At 50.9% G+C, this 14,732-nt stretch overlaps 2 protein-coding genes across 3 annotated transcripts in view; both read left to right on the plus strand.

The window, feature by feature from the left end:
• The window catches only part of LOC125428885 (zinc finger protein 271-like), a 1,035,007-nt gene that overhangs the window by 133,864 nt on the left and 886,411 nt on the right, over positions 1-14,732 (plus strand). The window lies entirely within an intron of this gene.
• Positions 1-14,732, plus strand: part of AGPAT1 (1-acylglycerol-3-phosphate O-acyltransferase 1) — a 76,222-nt gene that overhangs the window by 46,745 nt on the left and 14,745 nt on the right. The gene's annotated exons all lie outside the window — the stretch shown is intronic.

Raw genomic sequence — 14,732 nt, forward strand, 5'->3', positions numbered from 1 at the left:
TATGGGCGGGAGCTCCCGATAGGCGTCTCCACCGCTCGATGGTGGTGTGGGCTGCGCCATGTTGGCTGCTGGGGCTTGTAGCCTTTATTGGGTCGGCAGCGGGCAACGCATGGGGCAAGAGAATCAACTGAGCGCAGCTGGCTCCTCGCAGGCAATTCCTGTGGGACGTTTGTCCAGTCCTGGAGATGGATGGGTCCTTGGTGCGTGGTGTCGATCACTCCGGGGACTATCAACAGTCCCTGTTCAGCGGCAGAGGCCTTTGGCAGCACTAGCCGAATAGTCCCGGTAGGGATGGGCTGGTCATACTGGGTTGGGGCGACAAGAACCTCGTGGGGGAACTTAAAGGAGATAGGCTGGGTGCATGCAAGCGAGATGCCACGAGAGGGGGTGGTTTTGGCAGGGGCCTTGGTGTTTGGGTCTGCTCTAGTACTCTCCTCCTTGGTCCTGGGCTGGGGAGATGCCCGGGAGGGAGTTTCCGACGGGCAGTCGTTTCTCCAGTGGAAGCCTTTCTGGCATCGTGGGCACCGGGTTTTAGGTGGCCTTCTCTCCTCCTGGGGAGGACCCTCCTCCATCGGGGTTGTAGGCCCCCCCGCCGGGCTGCCTGCACTCCCTCCGGAAGTGTCCTGACCTGCCGCAGTTAAAGCAATCCTCCTGGGGCTGTCCCCTGGTGGTGGAGAGTGCTGCGGCGAGGTTAAAGCTTGGTGAGCGGAGGATCCGATGTCCTGGCAAGCTTTAAGCATGTCGGCCAGTTCAGGATCCTTGCCCAGGCCCGTGATTGCTCTGCGGCACTCAGTGGAGGCGTTCTCTTTAGCGAGGTGCATGAGGAGCTCATTCTGGGCCTCTTCGCTATCCACCTGCCTTTTGAGAGCTTCCTGAAGCCTGTTCACAAACTCGGCATAGGGCTCTTGGGGCTTTTGCCGGATGGTGGAGAAACTCTGGGTTGGCTGGCCGGCATTGGGGACTTTGATAAATGCCTTATAGGCGCACTCAGAGGCGACCGTAAGGGTGGCCTCAGGCAGGACAATCTGATCGTTGGGGTTGGCGAAAGCATCGAAACCGTAAAGCTGAGCGGCTGTGTAGGCGCTGCATGATTCCCCTGTTGATGCATTGCTGGCGGAACTCGCTTTCCCAGATCACAAATTGTGCAGGGCTCAGGAGCATGCTAAAGGTGGTTTTCCAGTCGTCCGGAACCATTAGGTGATTCCTCGCGATTGCCTCCAGCATGCCTCTCATGTAGGGGCTAGTGATTCCTACGTCCCGCATGGCTTTGCGGAGCTCGGTGAGGATATTATAGCTCAAGGGGCGGTACTCGACAACCCGCCGAACTATGCCATCCTCCCCCTCGGTATCTGTGAAGTGGATGGGGCACAATGCGAGGATATCAGCATCGTCTTCCGTCAGGGTTTCCTTCTTTAGCAGATCGTGATTAATGCGCTCTGCGAGGGTCTTGAAACCCGCGCCATTACGTGGCGCTGACGGAGGTGCGGTGGCTTCGGAAAATGAAGGCGGAGCAAGGGGAGGGGGCGGCCGAGCCGCGGGAGAATTTGAAGGAGGCGGAGGAGCAAGGGGGGCAGAAGGAGGACAGGCGTCCAATTTAGTGGATAGAGAAAATTCTGGGGCTGAAATTGAAGGTGAAAGATCGAAAGGAGGGCGGCCTACAGCAAGGGAGCCATAGGTCTGCAGGCTGATGGCGACATAACATTGTCTCCACGTCAGTAGCAGTGACATCGGCGCGCGAGGCTCTGTGCGAAGAGTGCGCCCGATGTTTTCCCAGTCCTTAAGATTCAATGTCCCCCCCCTCTGGGTACCATGGACATTGAGCTTCAATCTCCTCAACCAATTTGCGCAGCTCCCTTCTCTTTACGGGGACCCTGCCGCATTTCGCTAACGCTTTCAGTTCGTCAACGTGCTTGTCATAAGCCCTGCTTTTGCAAGCTCCCATACTCACCGGTGTTCCGTCGGACGAGAGAGTGTCCTAGGACGCGTGTCTCTGGATGCGCCGATCCAGAGGACAGGCGATACCGAAACGGTGGTCCCTGGATGCGCCGATCCAGCGGACTTCGGTATGTGACCCTTTCCCAGGCTTGCACGGTGAGCAGGGTGGAGGTTCGAGGATTCCTGGGTTTCGGCACCAGCTTGTAGTCGACCCACCTGGTCAGCGCAAGAACGAGACGCGATGCGGAGATAACCTCTGGTGGAGATCGCCAGCAGCGGGAGCGCGGAGGTCCGTGTTCCTAGCGAATCTCCCGCGTGCTGGTTCCTGACACCTTTTATTATGATTCTAATGGGGGCGTGTAGAGGGGCGGGACGGGAGAGTCCGGGAGAGCGGGAGATCATCATGTGATGCATGATCTCACCTGGCTGCTACGTGCGGAGAAGAGCGTAAGCGTCTGGGCCTAATCCTCACCTGGGGGCAGATAATTGTCCCTTTGTCTGGGACGCCCGGTGACTGAGCCAGATAGTTCATGACCCGTGACTCATACGGGGTTGAGGAGTGGGGGTGCGGTGCGACCAGAAGGCCGTAGGTCCGTTGGTGTGCCAACGTTCTACCACGGTGCTGCTGGGTCAGCAGTGCATTACTACAAAGAAGAGTTTGGATTTATATCCTCCCTTTCTCTCCTGCAGGAGACTCAAAGGGGCTGACAATCTCCTTGCCCTTCCCCCCTCACAACAAACACCCTGTGAGGTAGGTGGGGCTGAGAGAGCTCTGAGAAGCTGTGACTAGCCCAAGGTCATCCAGCTGGCGTGTGTGGGAGTGTACAGGCTAGTCTGAATTCCCCAGATAAGCCTCCACAGCTCAGGCAGCAGAGCGGAGAATCAAACCCGGTTCCTCCAGATTAGATACACGAGCTCTTAACCTCCTACGCCACTGCTGCTCCTGGGCCAAGGGAATCTTCTGTGGCAGAGTGGGGATTCAAACCTCTGTAGCGCCCAGGGACACCCAGGCTGCATTCCTCTACGGAGATCCCAGCCTCTTGCCACTCCATGAACATTTTAAATTGCTTAATTTTAACTGCTTAATTTTTTTACAGTGCCAGCAACTTAAGCTGCGGGCCTGGCCGATGCACCCTTTCTGTCGGGTTAAGGCAGGGCCAATCCAGTCTGCCAGGGTCAGGATGGAAAAGCTTGTTTTAGCTTCCCTCTGGGCTAGGAAGAATTGCCTTCTACTGAGAAGGCACTAGCCCACAAAGGGACAAAGCCTGCTTGGTTGACTGGTCTGTTACCACCTGCTTGGGGTACCCCCCCCCCCGAGACTGTGGTCAGTATCTCCTGTGCCAGGACCTTAGCCGTGGTATTTCTTGACAGGACCACTTTGGGACAAGATGTGGCATAGCCAGAGGTGGGATCCAGCAGGTTCTCACAGGTTCCCGAGAGTAGGTTACTAATTATTTGTGTGTGCCGAGAAGGGGTTACTAATTGGTGATTTTGCCACGTGATTTTTGCCTTAGTTACGCCCCTCCTCTCAGCAGTCGCGCGCAGAACTGGAAGCAGTCTAGCAGGAGGTGCACCGGCGTGCGTGGCAGCCTGCACCTGCGTGCATTTGTTTCCCGCCCAAGGACCTACGCAGCGGCTGCATCCTTGCCACAGCCCCGCCCCTGGAATGCCCAGCGAAGCCCCCGGAATGCCCCACCCAGCCCCATTGGCACTACGCCACAGTTTGAATCCCACCCCCATGGGAACCTGTTACTAAAATTTTTGGATCCCACCACTGGGCATAGCCTAGAAGCAGCAGCACCAGCGTTGGTTTTTACACTCCGCTATTCCCTACCTTTAAGAAGTCTCACTAGGGATTACAAACTCCTTTCCCTTCCTCTCCTCACAACAGCCACCTTGTGAGGTAAATGGGGCTGAGAGAGTTCTGAGAGAACTGTGACTAGCCCAAGGTCACCCAACAGGCTTCATGTGGAGGAGTGGTGGAAACAAACCCAGTTCTCCAGATTAAGAGTCCACTGCTCTTAGCCACAACGCTGTGCTGGCTCTCAAGGACTAAGCTGTGCATGTTGTCTGCGTCTGATCTCTACAAAGATTGTACTGTATCCGCGGGGATCTTTTCAATGGAGAGTGTTGACTAATAGTCATGGAATGAGGCCTTCCAGCCTCGTGCGTCAACTGATGCCCAGCGCATGAAGCACAATACTGCCCTAGTTGTTCCTTCACCCCTTGTCAGAAAAAAAACAATGAGCCAGATGGGCCCTGCATTTCAGAGAAGACATTTTTATGTGCACATTGTGTGCTAATTGCATCAGCTGCAATAACTGGGGACGGTGCTTCACCCGGAGATGCCACGAGCGTAAACCTGTAAAGGTAGTTTCAGATGGGTAGCTGTGTTGATCTGCAATACAGCATCAGAATTGAATCCCAGTAGAGAACAATAAGGTTTCCAGGGTATCAGTGTTCAAGAGTCAGAGCTGTGGTGTCTGACAAAGGGAGTTTTGGCTCACAAAAGCTTGTAGGTATTTCTATAAGGGTCCAGGAATCAGGGGTAGGGAACCTGCGGCTCGAGAGCCGCATGCGGCTCTTCTGCCCTTGCACAGTGGCTCCACGAGCCGAGCCGCCGGCCCCATCCTTGCCCGCTCTGCAGGCAGCAGGGCGGGCGCACCAACTGCCCACGGTCGGCTGGGCCGTGCCGCGGGCTTCCCCTCTCGCCCGCCCCGTTGGAGCGGGGCGGGCGCTTTCCCTGCAGGCAGCAGGGCGGGCGCATCCATGCGCTTCTCAGAATGAGCTGAGTAAAAGGTACCCTATATATATATATAAAAACCTCTATATATAGTGTTATCTTTATTTTAAATGTCAAAAATTATTTGCGGCTCCAAGTGTTTTATTTTCCCATGGAAAATGGGTCCAAATGGCTCTTTGAGTGTTAAAGGTTCCCTACCCCTCTTCCAGGTAACTTCAATACATTATTATCAAAATATATTCAGTTATCCCTTCCAAATCACTGAGGTTAGGGGTGCAGCGTCCTTGTGATCTGGAAATCCATTTAAATTTGTTTGACCTCCCTTCATATTAGAGAATATATCTGTTTTTTTTCTTTTTCATTTAACTTTAAAAAAGATATTGTGTGTATTTATGGTATCAAAAGATGAAATGCGTTGATATTATAATATATTGTATGTATTTTTGAGTTTCTAAACATTTTCTGTGTCATTTTCTGGCCCTGATGTGTTGTCTGTGAGTTCCTCAAAACTCTCAAAAAATATTATTTAATTTCTTACGGGAACCTGCAATATACCAAACTTGCAATGGCGAAAGTCTAAGTGTGGAAGGGATGACTGTATTTAATTAGAATACGCATTTATAGAGTAAAAATTCATAATTAAAAACATAGGTTCTGGAAACCAGATCCCAACGTATATTGCACACAAATCACACAAATATACAATGCAGGTATATTATTAAATGTACAGTTGATGAATATATAAGATGACCAGCAAAACAATATGTGTTTTGGTGGTCAAAAACATAACATTTTTTAAAAAAACACGTTCAACAGTTGATTTATAAATCCAAAACAGGAGTCGCTTTCTTGCCTGTTGTTCAGTGGATAATGATTTTTTAATAAATTGAGCCTTGCTCAATCAGCTGGGATCTTCGAAACATTTTAAATCTGATGTTGAATTGTCAGTATCTCTGAATATGTATAACAGGGGTGTCCAACTCTGACGCCCCAGATGTTCATGGACTACGATTCCCATCAGTCAGTGCTGGCAGGGGCTGATGGGAACCGTAGTCCATGAACGTCTGGGGCGCCAGAGTTGGACACCCCTGATGTATAACATCATTCGTCATTTGCAATGAAGTGCCACTGCACTCAAACCGACCCTGCAGAGGATGTCCTTTCTCAACTCAAATACTGGCATTGAGGGTCCTGTTTCCTTGGGGCAAGGGTCCCCAACAGCCTGCCCACAGAGCCCCATGGTGGCCACAAAGTGTTTTTAGGAAGTAGATGAGGGCAGGCAAGGCTTTTGTCTGATTAAGTATTGGCTATTTGATTGGCTGTGAGGATTTTTGACAAAATTCTTTGGAGCAGCAGCCATCACTTCACCCTCTCTTCGTGACCCATGACACCCTCACCATGACATTTCACCCTCTCGTCGTGTCCCAATTGGCCATGCTGGCAGGGGCTGATGGGAATTGTAGTCCATGAACATCTGGAGAGCCACCGGTTGCAGACCCCTGCTCTGGACCATCCTACGCCTGTGTTCCCAGGTTCGGTCCCCGGCACGTCCCGGAGATGTGAAGGACCTCTACCGAAGACCCAAGAAATCTGCTGCCCATCTCAGTAGACAATACAGCACAGGGGTCAAACTCGCGGCCCTCCAGATGTTATGGACTACAGTTCCCATCATCCCCTGCCAGCATCATGCTGGCAGGGGATGGTGGGAACTGTAGTCCATAACATCTAGAGGGCCATGAGTTTGACACCCATGCAATACAGGCTTTGATGGGCCCAGGGCCTGCTAGAGTGAAAGGCAGCTCCGTGTGTGTGTGTGTTCATGTGTGCGATGCCTTCCAAAGTAGTGAGGAACGTTCTTTGAATTCTCCTTGGGATTCAGTCGAGTTGCCTGCAGTGAAATACGTTCTCCTGATGCCAGGCCTCGCAGGCCCTCCCTGTGCATTCTGGGCTCTCCAAGCGCCCTGTTGGGCACACTTCCTCTGTGGGGATTGCAGCTGTCTTCCCACAGTGCCAAAGGAGAGTTAACTCGCCAGATATGCACCAGAGGCACTTTAATTACTCTTGTTCCTTCAGCTCTGCAGGGTTCAGCCGGTCTCTGCCTGGATCGAGAGGGAAGAGTTCCCTCTGAGACAGGAATGTCACCTTCCAAGCTTCCAGGAGGCTCAGCACTTCCTAACCTGCAGAAGAAGAGTTGGTTTTTGCACTCTGCATTTCTCAAGGGCTTACAAACTCCTCTTCCTTCCTCTCCTCACAACGGACATCTTATGAGGCGAGTGGGGCTGAGAGAGTTCCCAGAAAACTGTGACCGGCCCAAGCTCACCCCAGCAGGCTTCATGTGGAGGAGCAAGGAAACAAAGCCAGTTCTCCAGTTTAGAGTCCACCACTATTAACCGCTATTTTGGTGCTCCCACCTGCCCAGCGGTCCCCTCTTTCTCAGGTGGGGCTTTTTATCCCTGTCCTCCTGGCCACCCCCAATTCCTGCTTCCTTTCTGCTACTCCTGAGCCGGCCATTTCTCTTCAGGAGGCTTTTGCCTCAGAGGAGGCCTTTACTCAGGTCCCCAACAGGAGGAGACCCTTTACCTCAGAGGAGGCCTTTACTCAGAGGAGGCCTTTACTCAGGTCCCCAACAGGAGGAGACCTTTTACCTCAGAGGAGGCCTTTACTCAGGTCCCCAACAGGAGGAGACCTTTTACCTCAGAGGAGGCCTTTACTCAGAGGAGTCCTTTACAGACCAGGAAAGGGATTTGGGCATCTTAGTTGATAGTTCCATGGGAGTGTCAACTCAATGCATGGCAGCTGTGAAAAAGGCCAACTCTATGCTGGGGATAATTAGGAAAGGAGTTGATAATAAAACTGCAAGGATTGTCATGCCCTTATATAAAGCAGTGGTGCGACCGCACTTGGAGTATTGTGTTCAGTTCTGGTCGCCACATCTCAAAAAGGATATCGAAGAGATAGAAAAAGTGCAGAGAAGGGCAACGAGGATGATTGAGGGACTGGAGCACCTTCCTTATGAGGAAAGGCTGCAGCGTTTGGGACTCTTTAGTTTGGAGAGGAGACGTCTGAGGGGGGATATGGTTGAAGTCTATACAATTATGCATGGGGTAGAAAATGTTGACAGAGATAAATGTTTCTCTCTTTCTCACAATACTAGAACCAGGGGGCATCCATTGAAAATGCTGGGGGGAAGAATTAGGACTAATAAAAGGAAACACTTCTTCACGCAACGTGTGATTGGTGTTTGGAATATGCTGCCACAGGAGGTCGTGACGGCCACTAACCTGGATAGCTTTACAAAGGGCTTGGACAGATTTATGGAGGAGAAGTCAATCTATGGCTACCAATCTTGATCCTCTTTCATCTGAGATTGCAAATGCCTTAACAGTCCAGGTGCTTGGGAGCAGCAGCAGCAGCAGCAGCAGCAGCAGCAGCAGGCCATTGCTTTCACATCCTGCAGGTGAGCTCCCAAAGGCACCTGGTGGGCCACTGCGAGTAGCAGAGAGCTGGACTAGATGGACTCTGGTCTGATCCAGGTGGCTTGTTCTTATGTTCTTATGTACTCCACAGAGACCTAATACTGGTTGGCTTTCCTCGTAGCTGCTCATCTTTTGCTCTTGCGGTTCCATCCGGCTCTGTCTTTGGCTCTGCAACTTGAACTTTTATCCCTTCTTTCCCTCCTTCACCAGGAGTGAGGTGGCCATGGCTCTTTCAGACCCCCAAATCCTAGTCCGAAATTCTGACCACTGTACTACAGTTATCCCCACCACATCATGACTTCCCCCATCGTAGTTTTGATATATGGCAGGTCTGCATAAGAAATTAAATGGGAATTTGTGGGGGTGTTTTGCGGAAGCTGCAGACGACATGTGAGGGCCAGCAGACGACTCAACAAGAAGTTTAGAACCTCAGAAATGCATTTTTATATATATCAACATACTTTATCTTTTAAGCACCATAAATATACAGATGCAGGAGAAACGTCAGGAGAAAATGCTACTGGAACTCAGCCATACAGCCTGGAAACCCCACGACCAGTGGTGGGATCCAAAAATTTTAGTAACAGGTTCCCATGGTGGTGGGATTCAAACAGTGGCGTAGCGCCAGTGGGGCTGGGCGGGGCACGACGGGGGCATGGCCGGGCATTCCGGGGGCGGGGCATTAATAATTTCTCTGTTACTGTAAAAAACTCTTACTGTAAAAAAAAAGTTCCTAATTTCCAGCTGATATCTTTCTGTCCATAATTTATACTCATTATAGCAAGTCCTATCGTCTACTGCCGACAGAAACAACTACTTCTCCTCTAATTGACTGCCTGCCAAATACTTAATACTTGTCAAGGTTTCCCCACCCACCCTGGACACTCCAACAGATATATACTCCACTTGCTTTCCCACATCAGATCCTCTGAAGATGCCAGCCACAGATGCAGGCGAAACGTCAGGAGAGAATGCTGCTAGAACACGGCCATACAGCCCGGAAACCACACAGCACCCAAAAGAAGGATACTTTCCTTGAACAAGGAACTTTACCATATTTCTAAAACATGTTTTTAAAACAGCCCAACAGGGAGAATTATCCCGTTTTCTACCTTCGCTAACCAGCCACATAGGAAACAACAGGACTTGATGATTTTTGGACCTAATGGAATTTCTAACGGAAAAGCAGACCCAATTAGCAACCCCCTCTCGGCACACACAAATAATTAGAAACCCACTCTCGGGAACTGGTGAGAACCTGCTGGATCCCACCTCTGCCCACAACATTTCTCTGGTAATACTGCTGGGAATTATTGCGGCCTGTTGCTCCCACAGTGCCCAGACCTGGGATAGATGATCACACTTGGGGCTTCCTTATCGATCGTGCCAATAAAGCCGGGAGAAATAGCTTTGAAACTTTGCATTCTGTTTTCAGATTTCCTGAACTACAAAGGAAACCAAAACAAAGGCGGCAGACAGCAGCATTCAACCAGAGCATGTGGTTGAACTCTGCCATCTGCCTCCTATTGCAGCTGGGTCACTGAGAGCATAGCCGGAAAAATACTTCACATTCCTAGATCTGCTGGTACGAAGAGCGCCTGGGCTGTTTGCCAGCTATCTGGATTGGCCTCCCCTCCCTTCCCCCCCTCCCCCAGAGAATACTACACCCCATGCCCTGAAGCGCTGCTACTGTTCTGCAAACTTGATTCAGTGAAGTAACCTTCAGGGTGTTGTGTAATTGTGTTATAAAAGCATAAGAGGAATGGCTCCTGGGCGTTGGAGTAAGCCTTCTGAGAATCATGACCCTTTTTTTTCTTTTTGCATAAAGGTGGAAGGGCGTGGGGCAAGATTCTAGTCCAGTGATGGTGAACCTTTTTGAGACCGAGTGCCCAAATTGCAACTCAAACCCCATTTGTTTATCGCAAAGTGCCAACCCGGCAATTTAACCTGAATTCTGAGGTTTTAGTTTAGAAAAAAACCGGTTGTCTCCCTCTTCCCCTGCCCCACCCACTTGAGCAGGGGCCAGCCTGCTCTAGCCTCCAGCAAGTCCCGCGCGCACCGCTCTGTGCCTCTCTAGCATCTCTGCCTCCTCTGCCCCCCCCCCCCTCTTGGGCAGCAGCCACCCGGAGCACAGGCACCAGGCCCACCAGCCGAGTCCTCCCTGCTCACCACGCTGCGTGCATGTCGCGCTCAGTGGCCTAGGCCAGCTTAGATGTGTGTGTGGGGGGTGATTTTCCACACACCCCCATGATGAACTCTGTGTGCGCGTGCCCACAGAGAGGGCTCCGAGTGCCACCTTTGGCACCCGTGCCATAGGTTCGCCATCACTGTTCTAGTCCGCAAGTAAAAATAGGCTAGAAAACCTACGAGCAATATGTCCAGCCACGGTTTTCTGTGCCTTTAGAGCCCTGTGAACCCCGTTCCTCTTGCAGACTCATGCCACGTATGGAAACTTGCTTGTATTTTCAGACACACTACTCCAAAGTGGGCTTTTATAACCAGAATCAGCTGGCGTTTGTGGGTTTTTTTCAGGCTGTGTGACTGTGGTCCGCTAGGGCAAAACTACCAGACCATGGCCACACAACCCAGAAAACACACAACAGCTAAAGTAGTCCAGAGTTTTTCTTGGTCGGTGCAGAGTTTGCAGGCTGTCTTGAGGTAAAATGGTGTCGTTTTTTGGTAGAGTACGTGCGGCTGTGGTGTAGATTTGTGAAGTCTTTCTTAATGGCTCGGGACCGATCTGCTGAGAAAGGCCTCTCTGCCATTCTCTTGTGGTGTATTGCGATTGTCAGGGCAGATGGTGAACACGTAAAGCTTCCTCATATGGAACCAGGCCAAGAAGAAGAAGAGGAAGAGTAGTAGTAGTAGTAGTAGTAGTAGTAGTAGTAGTAGTAGTAGTTTGGATTTATATCCCCCCTTTCTCTCCTGCAGGAGACTCAAAGGGGCTGACAATCTCCTTGCCCTTCCCCCCTCACAACAAACACCCTGTGAGGTAGGCGGAGCTGAGAGAGCTCCGAAGAACTGTGACTAGCCCAAGGTCACCCAGCTGGCATGTGTGGGAGTGCACAGGCTAATCTGAATTCCCCAGATAAGCCTCCACAGCTCAGGCGGCAGAGCTGGGAATCAAACCCGGTTCCTCCAGATTAGATATACGAGCTCTTAACCTCCTCCTCTAGTGACTCTCAGACAGAGAAAGACAGAGAGCAGGTGATGGGAGACCTATGCAGGCATCTTTTACCCTGCCCTTCTTCCATGTGTGGTTCTCCTCTCCTTTGCTCTCTTTCATCCTCACAACAACCCTGCGAGGTAGGTTAAGCTGAGAGCGAGCGGTTGGACGAAAGCCGCTCAGGTGGTTTATTCATAGCATTCAGACCTCGATTTTCCCATTTCTAGTCGACCACTCCAATCACTACGCCCCGGTGTAGCATGCACTACAGTGACTTTCTTTAACCAGACATGTTGGGGATTATGTGCTCAGTCATTAAGCCACAGCTAGCTCTCAGGCTAGTCTTCCTTTAATACCCAAATGCCAGAAAAGTACACACAACATCATCTGCTTGTGAAGGTGTACGTACGGGCAAACAAATGCATGAGGGAAATATGAGGGCTGAATGTGGCCAAATGCCGCTGTCGTTACCTCAGGCGCCCGCCTCAGTTTGTCAGGCAGCAAACCGGCCCCACGTGCCAAGCAAAAGGAGGTGGGGTGATGCCGGTTGGCACGCGTGCCAGGGGCTCACTACCTCAGGTCTAGCCGAAGTTTATTTCGCTTGTGCCAGATCTGAGCGCCAAAAGGAAGAGTGTGTCGTGATTCTGGTTTGGAGCAGCCTCCTGTTTATATCTTGGCTTGGCCTTGGGCCTCTTCTAATCTGAGTCGACCAGCTGTGCTCTGAAGCAGCTTTGAAATATTGGTCTTCTCACGCAAGGGCTGCCCCAATCTGGGAAGGAAAATGGGAGCGTCCCACAGAACGGGGCACTGGAGAGTGGGGGGTGCCATCCAGAGGTGGGATCCAGCAGGTTCTCACAGGTTCCCAAGAGTAGGTGACTAATGATTTGTGTGTGCCGAGAGGGGGTTACTAATGGGTGATTTTGCCACGTGATTTTTGCCTTAGTTACGCCCCTCCTCTCAGCAGTAGCACGCAGAACTGGAAGCAGTCTAGCAGGAGGTGCATCGGCGTGCGTGGCAGCCTGCGCCTGCGTGCATTCGTTTCCCGCCCAAGGACCGGCGCAGCGGCTGCGTCCTTGTCACAGCCCCGCCCAGGAATGCCCTGCCCCAGGAATGCCCGGCCACTCTCCCGTTGTGCCCCGCCCAGCCCCGTTGGCGCTACGCCACAGTTTAAATCCCACCACCATGGGAACCTGTTACTAAAATTGTTGGATCCCACCACTGGTGCCACCCCTGTCTTTGCCCCGGGGATGGGTGCTCACCCCTTTCAGAATTGTGTATCAATATAAAAAGTCTAGCTGGATATGTAGCACATTAGCAGTACTGATACCTTACTTGGATAACAAAAAGTGTTTGGAGCTGCCTGTTCCTCCTTCATGAGGATGATTCCTGGCCTAGTTTGTATTGTAAAGTCAATTGCATTGTAAAGACAACTGAGATTAGTAAGAGGAGTTGTGCAAAGTGCTTTGAGTGTTTCACCAGAAAATTTGTCCGAACACGTGAGGCTCTTTTATCCTGAGTCTGTCAGATCGGACTTGTCCCATTTCCAACCAGATGGAGGTTTGGTGCTACAGATGAAATGTATAACGTCTCCGTGAGCTGAAAGCGACTTGACAGCATAGCGCACAACATGCACAGACCGGCTGCTTTTTGGATTGGTTTTAGTTGCAACTTCGAGATGGGTGACCGATTGATTTACCATATGCACGTAACAGTTTTACTGCATGGTTTTTAGTTTTATTTGCACGTCACTGGAGAACCCCTTGGGCTAGCAAGGAAGGAGAGGAATCTTAAAATGAACCTCTTAACTTGCTGTTAACACACTGCCTCATTATCTTTGCACCACATATTCCAGCAGTTCCAGGACATGTTTTCCAAAGCCGGGCCCTGCTGCGGACAGCGAACCAGTAGGGAAACCGCAGCCTGTTCTCACACTCCTAGGATTGCAGGAAGTACATTTCTGTGGTTTCCAGAAAGGCTTGAGGGCTGGCATCTTTTCCCTAGCTTTAATTTAGTTATCAGAACATCCAGTATCTCTGCTACTGACCTCAGAGGATGCACAATTCTCTTGTTGATAGTATCTTTGGAACTCACTTCCACGGGAGTCCAACTAAATGCCTCGGGATCTTTCAGAGGCTTTGTAATTTTCTCGTTGTGGCAGCAGGGATTAAGCAGGCTGGGGCAGGGGCAACTTTCAGTGTAGCTGGCTGTTAATCTGCTTTAAACTGGTGTCCCTGCACCTGAACCAAGCTTCCTAGGAGACGAATCCAAGGAACTAGCGAAGATAGTGGTGGACAAGGAAGAAGTTCTGGCAGCCATTGATAAACTAAATGCTACCAAATCTCCTGGCCCAGATTGCATTCACCCAAGAGTTCTTAAAGAGCTCAAGCATGAAATTGCTGATCTTCTCACTTTAATATGCAACTTATCCCTGAAAACTTCCTCTATCCCTGAAGACTGGAAGATGGCCAATGTCACACCAATCTTTAAGAAAGGATCTAGGGGGGACCCGGGAAATTACAGGCCAGTCAGTTTGACATCTGTTCTTGGTAAATTAGTAGAATCTATCATTAAAGATAAAATTATTAAACATGGAGAAAAGCAAGACCTGCTGAGGAAGAGTCAGCATGGCTTTTGCAGAGGCAAGTCCTGCCTTACAAACTTACTAGTAAAGGAGGTGAGAATGACTGTTCTGAAATAACTTGAAAACTCTCTGGCAAGAAGAAGAAGAAGGGTTTGGATTTATATCCCCCCTTTCTCTCCTGTAGGAGACTCAAAGGGGCTCACAAGCTCCTTGCCTTTCCCCCCTCACAACAAACACCCTGTGAGGTAGGTGGGGCTGGGAGAGCTCGGAGAAGCTGTGACTAGCCCAAGGTCACCCAGCTGGCGTGTGTGGGAGTGCACAGTCTAATCTGAATTCCCCAGATAAGCCTCCACAGCTCAGGCGGCAGAGCTGGGAATCAAACCCGGTTCCTCCAGATTAGATACACAAGCTCTTACCCTCCTATGGCATAGGTGTCAAACTCGCGGCCCTCCAGATGTTATGGACTAGGGTTCCCATCATCCCCTGCCAGCATCATGCTGGCAGGGGATGATGGGAACTGTAGTCCATAACATCTGGAGGGTCGTGAGTTTGACACCTGTGTCCTAAGGGATATAAATCCAGGAAAAAATAATGGGGCCTGATCCTACCGTTTGTTCTTCAGGCCAAATGAGGGAGGAGTTTGTGGGAGCCATGTGAACAAAAGCCACGTGGGGCAGTGGCTACAGCAAGGAGGCAGTGGAAAGAGGTAGGACAGAAAAAGCATCCAACCTAACGCAGCCTGCTGGGTGGTAGCCCCATCATCGTGGCGCTCACCCTACCACAATCAGCAGGCATTCCAAGAACGCAAGGCAAGACCTTCGGAGAATTGTT

The sequence above is a fragment of the Sphaerodactylus townsendi genome, linkage group LG03, assembly GCF_021028975.2.
Source record: "Sphaerodactylus townsendi isolate TG3544 linkage group LG03, MPM_Stown_v2.3, whole genome shotgun sequence".
Taxonomy (NCBI): domain Eukaryota; kingdom Metazoa; phylum Chordata; class Lepidosauria; order Squamata; family Sphaerodactylidae; genus Sphaerodactylus; species Sphaerodactylus townsendi.